Source organism: Tenrec ecaudatus, chromosome 13, assembly GCF_050624435.1.
Source record: "Tenrec ecaudatus isolate mTenEca1 chromosome 13, mTenEca1.hap1, whole genome shotgun sequence".
Lineage (NCBI taxonomy): Eukaryota > Metazoa > Chordata > Mammalia > Afrosoricida > Tenrecidae > Tenrec > Tenrec ecaudatus.
The window spans coordinates 131,905,670-131,915,647 of NC_134542.1; positions in this window are offsets into that span (position 1 = coordinate 131,905,670).

Below are 9,978 nucleotides of genomic sequence, written 5' to 3' on the forward strand. Positions count from 1 at the left end.
TCTCTGGATGGTCAAGAGTTGGCTGTACTAACATGAAAATTGAAGGGCCCTTATCTATCTATTTATTTTGCTTTTTATAACACGCAAGCATGTGCGTGTGTGATATACATCGATGGTCTTGAACATGCTGAAAATGATGGGGATGGCTCAAAATCACTCAGTGTTTCATTCTGTTGTACATGAGGTCATCATGAGTCAGAATCAACTTGACAGTATCTATCTATTCGTCCATCCATCCACCCATCCATCCATCCATCTATGGATTGAGAATCCACTGAGGTGTATGTGTCAGCAATTTAAAGCATTACGTTTTCACCAATATGCGAATGCAGTTATTATTCTCATAATTATAATTATTAATAATGAATTGAAAGAACAAAATGTTATATTGTTCATAACTATACTCATAATTTTCCAGTCAGAACAGATGTGTCATTTCATTTCTTTTTCTAAATTATTATCATATTTCTAATTATGAAAGTGCACTTAGAATCCAATTTGAAATCCATCTTCTAAATGCCTAAATAATGACAAGTTCCACTGCACCCGTGCCTAAAATGCTGTGCTGCCATGCCCTCTCTAACGATCCTTCACAGTTAATTCATAACTACACAGAGTGAGTATTTGAAGAAATAAATGTGTTTCTGTAGAAACATTTGCAGCTAATTCATAAGTACATAGAGTGAGTATTTGAAGAAATAAATGTGTTTCTGTAGAAACATTTCAATTTCATTATGTCCTTTTAATTAGATCTCCTGAGAAACAGAGGTTCGTAATTAAAAAAATGTTAAGGTAACAGAAACACTCATTTTCGGTATCTTTGGATTTTATTATGCCTTTGTGTTGTTGTTTACCATAAGCTTTCTGAATGCAAATTTTACCTGCAACACTCATAGATAAAATGCAACCTCCAAGTTTAACTTACCTTGACTAGCTCTAGGATCTCAATACTGTATAAAAATGTAGTTCCTGCTACTATTACATAATATCTTTCGGTTCTTAGCAATATCATTCAGGCTAATAAAGTTAATGGAAAACATTTTTCACTGTTTTTTGGTCAAAGTGGTCAAGAATTTTGTTCTTGCTTGGATCCATTATCAATGTTCATGGAAGAGATCAAAGTTCATTGCCTGGGGTAAATCTGCTGCATACTCGTTTGAGGACTGAAAATAAAAGCTTTGCTACATTGAGCATTAAAGTGTGCCTGACCCAACCACGGTATTTTTAACTTCCTCATATACATGTGAAAGTAGGACATTGAATAACGAAGACAAGTAAGTATCAATGCATTTGAATTAGGGTGCTGGAAAGGAATATTGAGAGTACCACGGACTGCTAAAAAACAAACAAGTCTGTCTTAGAAGTAGCGTCAGAGTGGAGACCCAAAGCCCATGTGTTGGCCACTGGAGAGCCCCTCACGGAGGGGTCTAGGGGAGGAGATGAGTCAGTCAGGGTGCAATGTAGCACCGATGAAGAATACAGCTTTCCTCCAGTTCCTAAATGCTTCCTCTCCCGAACTACCATGATCCAAATTCTACCTTGCAAGTATGGATAGAGCAGAGGATGCACACTGGTGCAGATGGGAGCTGGAGGCACAGGGAATCCAGGGTGGATGATCCCTTCAGGACCGGGGTGTGAGGGGTGATACTGGGAGGGTAGAGGGAAAGTGGGTTGGAAAGAGGGAACTGATTACAAGGATCTGCATGTAACCTCGTCCCTGGGGGATGGACAACAGAAAAGGGGGTGAAGGGAGATGCCAGACAGGGCAAGATATGACAAAATAATAATGTATAAATTATCAAGGGCTCATGAGGGAGGGGGCAGCGGGGAGGGAGGGGATAAAAGAGGATTTGATGCAAAGGGCTTAAGTGGAGAGCAAATGCTTTGAAAATGATGAGGGCAAAGAATGTACAGATGTGCTTTATACAATTGATGTATGTATGGGTTATGATAAAAGTTGTATGAGTCCCTAATAAAATGTTTAAAAAATAAAATAAAATAATGTACATATTAAAGAGGAGCAAGGCCAGAGTGCTCCTAGGAGGCAAGGATGAGTTGACTTCACCTGATGTACCTTAGACACGTGAGGAGTGACCAGTCCTTGGAGAAGGACATCAAGTTTGGTAAAGTGGCGACCAAGTGCAAAAGAGAAAGACACTCAAGGAGATACATTGACACACATAGTTGCCTGTTATCATTATATCAATTTCAATTCATGGCATGATGTGGTACAGAGCATTACTGCTCCATAGCATATTTTGTTTGTTGTGAATCACCAAACTCTTCTTCCATGCTACCTCTGGGTGATTTCAAACCCATCTCGAGGCTACTTTAGGTTGGTTGGTTGGTCTTGTCGTCAGGTGACTTCAAGGTTGCTCCAACCCACCGTTACCCTATAAGCAACACAACAAACACTCTCTACTCATTCACACAATCATTATGTTGGCCCATTGTTTGAGCCACTGGGTCAATCTATCTTGTGAAAGATTTTGTTTTTTTCCCCTACTGTCTATATACTTTACCAAGCATGATGTCCTTCTCCAGGGGCTACTCTCTCCTGAAAATGTATCAAAAGTAAGTCTCAGTATTACTACTTCTAAAGAGCATCCTGGCTCTATTTTCTCCCAGATAGATTTATTTGTTCTCCTGGCAGTCCATAGTCCGTACAATATTCTTTACCAACATCACAATGGAAATGCATCAAATCCTCCAGACATTTAGTTGGTAATTAAGTGCATTTTTCCCCTCCAGGAGTCCTTGTTTGACACAAACAAATATTATTTGACAAACAGGTTAGCTCTTCAAACCCACCCAAAGTGTGTTAGTCTGGGTAAACTAGAGAAACAAATTCATGGACACTCATGTGCATAAGAAAGAGCTTTATATAAAAGAGCAATTGTATACTAAGAAAATATCCCAGCCCAGTCCAGATCAAATCCATAAGTCCAATATTACCCCATATGTTGATACTACTCCATACATGCTTCTTTAGACTCACACAGCCATGCACTGATGCTGAATGTAGGAAGATCACAAGCCAGTGGGTGGAAAGTCTTGTGGATCCAATGGTGATAGAAGCATCTCATCTCAGTGCTGATGTGGTTCCTCCAGCTCAAGGGCTCTGGCTCCATCAACGTAGCTCCATGTGTTTTTGTCTGCAGGAAGACAAGGCAGAGAGTGTGGTTCTAAGCTCCAGTGAGCGGATTTCATAACTACCACACAAAGGTACCTGAACAGATAAACCTGACCATCTTCTCTGAAATTTCACAGCCCTGAAAACACCAAAGAACAGTTCTATTTTGTATACACTGGGCTACCATTAGTCAGGAGACATTAATATCAACTAATAGAAATGATACAATTAGATAGTAAACCCCAAATTTACTTTAATTTTAACACATAAATAAAATTTTCAGATGTACTTTTTTTCTTATTCATTTCTTTTTTGCTAATCAGCTTAGGTCAATGAACACCTTTAATGAACACATTAATTTAGTGGCTAGTCATAGGAACTGGAGTTATACATTTATATTAGACTCCTTAACATCAAGGACCTAGTCAAATTCAAGAAGAGGAGAAAAACACATACTTGTTTTTGTTGTTATTAGCTGCCTTACAGAGCTGTCATGGCATAGTGGGTTACACGTCCGTGAGCAGTTCGAAACCACCAGCTGCTCCACAGGATCAAGATGAGGCTTTCTACTTCTGTAAAGAGTTATAGTCTCTAAAATCCACAAGGGCAGCTTTACTATGCCAGATGGGGTCACTGTGAGTTAAGATTGACTCCAATGCAGTGACTTTTGTTTTAGTTTTTGAGTTTGAGCTCCCATCGTGTTGGCCTCTGATTCAGGACAGCCCCAGGGACCCAATCAAAATCTTGCTCAGTCCTCAGACTGTTGGATCTATGAGATTTTAATTGACTTAATTTCAAGAAGTGCATGCCAGACCTTTCTTCTGAGTTACTCTTCGTTTGGAAATTTTGTTGAACATCAGTTCAACATCAGAACAACACAGAAACCTCTATTGATTAACATGTTGTAGATACGCATGATGTTGATTTACTGTAATCAATTCTGATCTCCCAAAGAGAAGGTATACATGCTACCAGGAACCACCATTATTTTCACCAGGTAATCATTTGAAATATGTTATGGTGTATGTAGTGACTAAATGGATTATGTTAGAAAAGTGGGTGATCTAAGTACTTTAAGCAGCTTCACTATGAAGATAACTTTACTATATCTTTCTAACAATTTTTTCCAGTGAACTGTAATCTAACTGATACCCTCCAAGTTAAAACCTTTAATTGTGCTAGAAGCTACAAATTTTACAGAGGTTTATAATGTGAATGGTACTTTTCACTTTTCAATCACCAATAATATCTCACCTTAATGTAGAAACTAACTCAAGTGTAGGTTTAACACAGTGAAGCCGAAGGAATGAAGAGCAAATGAGATGTGGGATTGTACCAAGGAAATCATATATTAAGAAAGTAAAGGATCATTAAGAATAACTTCCAGTTAAGAGACGATGCCATAGAAAGACATGCTACACAACCCTCTTCAAGAAATGCATGGAAACAGCAGATGTGGAGGAAGAACCTGGGGGTCTGAATTTCCAAGGAATGAAAAATAAGGGAGCTGGACAACACCAGATAACATAGGAGTGCATCCAATTGATGGATGTATGGTTGTGATCAAAGTTGAAGAGCCCCTAATAAAATGATTTAAATAATAATAATAATAATAAAGGGAATGTATCAGAGCTATGACTTGATTAAGGAGATCTATTCTCCCTACAAATGCTTGACTGCTTTACAGAAGGTCCCAACATAGAGGTGATCATACTGTGTTAGTTCATGTTAGGAAAGACTTCCATATCCCACCCCATTATACTATCACACTCCATCCGTCGTCAACTTGGTACTTGTACACATCTCCTTAAACTGCACTAAGACTCCAAACAAAGACAGTAATAAAATCATACTTGGGCCTAACATGATACAAATAATAATATCCACAACCAAAAACATACTGACGCCCTTTACATAATGTATATTATAAATGAGCAAAACCAGAAACATTTGGTGCATACACACAAGGAGGAAATAGCCATGACAAGTACACTCCTCATTTTTGCCACTGGTCATGAGACCAGAGCTAGAGTTTGATACTGCTTTCCTCCACCACTCATTCCATATTCACTTTTCCCTCAGAAACCTCCGGCAATCATGGTTCTTTTCCTGGTCGGGTAAAATGAACCTTCAATCCTGAAGAGTCTTGGCCATTAGTAGTCGCCCCAGATTTAGGTTCTGCAAGCATTGACTTTAATCACAGGATACGGTCACACTAAGAGATGACCAAAGGAGTCTCCTTGGTTCTAGATGTATACGCTTTCCTTCCTTTATCCAATACCAATCCAATTTCTCCTCAGTAATCAGGATTAATCACACCACTCAATATAGCAGCCCTGTTCTTGGCTTGTCCAAGAGAGCTGAGGAAGCATTCTTAATGTTCAATGCAATGGAAGCAGTGCTGTGTCTGCAGTTTGGATATTTCTCCTTTGGGAACTAAGTCCTGCAGACCAAAAGAGCCATGGGTTGCAGGGCCAGGAAACAAAATGTTATGAGTGGATCATTAGGAGTAATAGTGGGTGGTGCCACTCCCATTTCCACCCTTAGTTTCTCAGACCAGTGGATCTTGACTATGAGAGAGACAGCACCATAAATTGGATGCTGGCTTAGAGCATTTACAACCACTTGGAGAACCTTTCCCCAGCCCTGCAATGTCTTTCCACCTGCCTGGTACATAATTATGTCTTTAGAAGTGTATTTCATCATTCTAAAAGACCGGCTATTTCAGGATGATGGGGAACATGATAAGGTCAGTGAAGTCCCAAAGGATGGGTCCATTGCTGCATCTCATTGACTGTGATGTGAATCTGTTGATCAAAAGCAATGCTGTGCAGGTTACAAGGTAGGTAGATAAGCCATTCTTTAAGCCCACAAAATACAGTTTGGGCAGAAGCATTGTTTTCAGGGAAGACAAATTCCCATCCAGGTTATGTAAATTTTTATTCCAATAAGAACACAATACTGCCCTTTTCATGATGGAAATGGTCCTATGTAGCCAATCTGAAACCAGGTTGGTAGCTGATCTTGAGAAATGGGTCCCCTATCTTGTATTCAGTGTTGGTCTCTGCTGATAGCTGTTTGGCCACTCAGTGGCAAAAGCCAAGTCAGCCTTGGTGAGCGGAAGTTCATGTGGCTGAGTCCAGACATGACCTCCATGACTGCCACCATTGCCACGTTGGGCAGTAGTAACAGGATTGTCTGGGGAAGTAGGACAGCTGGTTTCCACAGAATGCATTCTCCTATCCAATTTATTGGTAAAACCCTCCTCTGCAGAAGGAATCCTTTGGTGAACATTCACACAGGACCCACATATCTCCACTTGTTTTACCCAATCAAAGGGATCTATTTATATACCTCTTTCTCATCCTTCCTTGACATCAATTTTCTAGTCATGCTCCTTCCAAGTCCCTGACCATCCACCCAAATATTGGCCACAGTCCATGAAGCATTATACAGTCACACATCTGGTCATTTCTATTGCCAGGCAAGCAGAACGGTCAGGTGTACTATTCAAAATTCTGCCCATTAGGTAGCTTTCCCTTCACCATTGCCCTTCAGGGACACCCCGCAAAGGGACTGGACTGCTGATGCCCTTGACTTTTTCACTGTACCGCATATCATGTGGAACCATCAGTACACCAAGGAGAAGTTGGGTTTGTCTATTTGTCTGTCTGTCTGTTTGTTTCCATAGTCAAGTGATTATAAGGAACACTCCATGAAGGCATAAGTACAAACTGGAAGAAAGTTGATACTGTGACAAGACTGTAGATGAGAGGGCTTTGGGGCCATGTCTTCATGCAGCTTACGTGTATCTTCATGTGCTGCTCTAGCCCAGATTCATATGTACCGCTTGTATTTAATGGTGGAGTGCTTCCGTGCACATCTAACTTTAGGACTCTGTGTCTTAGAACAACCAGCTCAGGTTACCTGGTGACTCGATGTCACTGGGTGAGGTGTTCAGTGTCCACAAAGTCTCCAGGCACATCCTAAAAGTTGTCATTTCAAAAGGGGAGTTGTCTGAGGAGGATCCTAAGAGTGTCCTGTGTATTACCCAAAGGGTCTAGCAAAGACTCCAAATTGCATCTCTTTCTGGTGGCCACTTCGAGGACTCTCGGATCAGCTGGCTCATATGCCCCAGCTGGCAGAGCAGCTTGCACATCTCATTGAAGTGCCTTCTCTTGTTCTGGGTCACACTCAAATCTGGAAGCTTTCTGAGTCACTTGACAAATAGGCCAGAGTAGCTCACCCAGATGAGGGATATGTTGCCTCCAAAATCCAAAGAAGCCCACCAAGCATTATGTATCTTTTGTTGTATGGGAGGGCCTAGATATGATAACTTACACTACACTTTAGACAGAATATCATGATTACTCCACATTACTGGACCACTAGAAATGTTACTGAAGTGAAAGGGATATGAATTTTTGTCAGGTTAATTTCTCACCCTATAACACACAGATAAGGGAGAAAGATGAGGCTTTTTTCTCCCATAAAGATTTACAGTCTCAGAAACCCACAGAGGTAGGTCTACTCTGTCCTGTGGGGTCATGCTGAGTCAGAATTGGCTTAATGACAGTGAGTGAACACATAGATGTCTTATCATTACATCTGAAGTCATCGATACTTCTTCCATTCTACATAATGTCATCAATGTAATGTACCAGGTGTGAGTTTGTGGAAGGTGATCAAGGTCCTTGCAAACTGAATTATGGCATAGGACTGAGTAACTGATATAGTCTTAAGGGAGAATTGTGAAAATGTATAGTTGCCTTTGCCAGTCAGAGGCAAACAAGTTCTGGTGGTCTTTTGAAACTGAAATTGATAAAAAATAAAAATAAAAAAGGACATTGGTCAAATCAAGAGCTACATTCAAGTCACCAGGAGAAATATTAATTTGCTAAAGCAATGAAACCACACTGGAATAGAAGCTACAATTGAAGTCATCCCCTGGTTAGGTTTTAACAAAATTTACTGTTATTCTTCAAGATCCATCTGAGTTTTGCACAGGTCAACTAGGCAAGTGAAAGGGGGATGCAGTGGGATTCCTACCTTTGCATCCTTCAAGTCTCAGGTTGTTGGACTGATCCCTCAAATCCCTCCAAGAACGTGATATTGTTTTTAGTTTACTATTTTCCTAGGTAGTGGCAGTTTTAATGGCTTCCGCTTATCTCTTTCTACCAGAATAGCCCTTATTACACATTTCAAGGTTTCAGTATAGGGGTCCTTGCACTTGTTGACTATACCTATTGTAAGTAGTACAAATTCCCTATACTTCTCATCTTGACAAAACTGTAGAAAGATATCAAACACATGATCACCCAGAGTCTCATGTCTCACCCCCCAACACTTCCTTTATCATTGGTGCTATTTTGGGTATTAGAGTATTCATTATTTAGGGTATCAGCGCCTCTTTCCTAATATTGACAGACTTGTCCATTTATGGTTTGGTTTCTCTAGAATTACTCTTGGTGCCAAGTGTATTAGGTTGGGTTCTCTGTAGAAGCAAGACTAGTTAAACTTTCCATGTGTACATACATGGAAAGAGATTTTTATAAAAAATGGCTAACACAGTTGTTGAAGTGGCTAAGTCCAGTCTAGTTCAAGTCCATGGGTCATATGTAAGCTGAAACTTTCTCCTAACTCCTATATCTGAAGGAGCTGATGAACAGGAAGCAGGAAGATGAAGCAGAAAGACCACAGGATGCTAAGCTGAACAAATCTGAGATCAATCAAATAAATCCAAGTATAGCATTCTCCTAGTGACTCCTGAAATTGGGAGTCAATAGAACAGGAGGTCAACTAATCAGGTCCATGATCAAAATCCAGTAGTAGAAGTTGCCTATCTTTCTCACATTATCAATTTACATACACTAAGGGTAGACCACACCCTGAATGAAACCTCACTGAATCTTATTAAGGCTATTGTGGAAGCTACATAATCTGGTATCAATTTGAGAGTATTAAGAGTTGAAGGGTGGAGTCTAACCTATCAATCAGGTCACAGCCTGCTTATGCCACTTTGTGAGAGTGGCCTTCTCATGAGGATTCTGGGAACATCCTCTCTTTCTCCCTAGAGGTGGGCCACACTCATACTCTGCTTCACCTTCCTGTTGACAAGCCACATGGAACCCTGCTGATGGCAGTCAAAGTCCTGGAAATATATCCACCACCATTGGATCCACAAGACTTTGCACCCACCGGCCTGTGATCTTCCTACATTTTGCATCATTGCATGTGACTGCGTGAGTCTCATGAACTAGCATTGGACTTATGGGCTAATATCAGACTTATGAACTTGATCTGCATTGGACTGGGATATTTTCTCAATATAAAATTGCTCTTTGATATAAAGCTCTCTCTTACACATATATGAATGTCTCTAGATTTGTATCTCTAGTCTACCTAGACTAACACAGCTATTAAGATTAAGGAGATCTGTTTTCCCCATAACTACTTGGCTGCTTCACAAAATATCTCATCATGGAGTGGACCACAGTTTATTAGATCATATTATGGAAGAATTATGAACTTCCCAAGTTAACATAAAACCTAATTATCAGACAAACCAAGAATCTTTATTAGCAAAATTATCCCCAACATACAAAAAATTGGGGAAAAGAACATAATAAATGTGATATCTATTTATTCCTATTTCTATATGAAATTCAGACATTTCTAGAAGGAAAAATGAAACTTGTAAAAACAAGAGCAAGCTTATGAAAACACTGAGAAGTTCTTCAGACAGAGAATCAATAACAACAGGAGTCATCAACCTGGGATCAACTTACACTCAAAAACCAAGTCACTGTAAGTGGTGCTCAAAGCAAATCCCACTTGCAGACAGA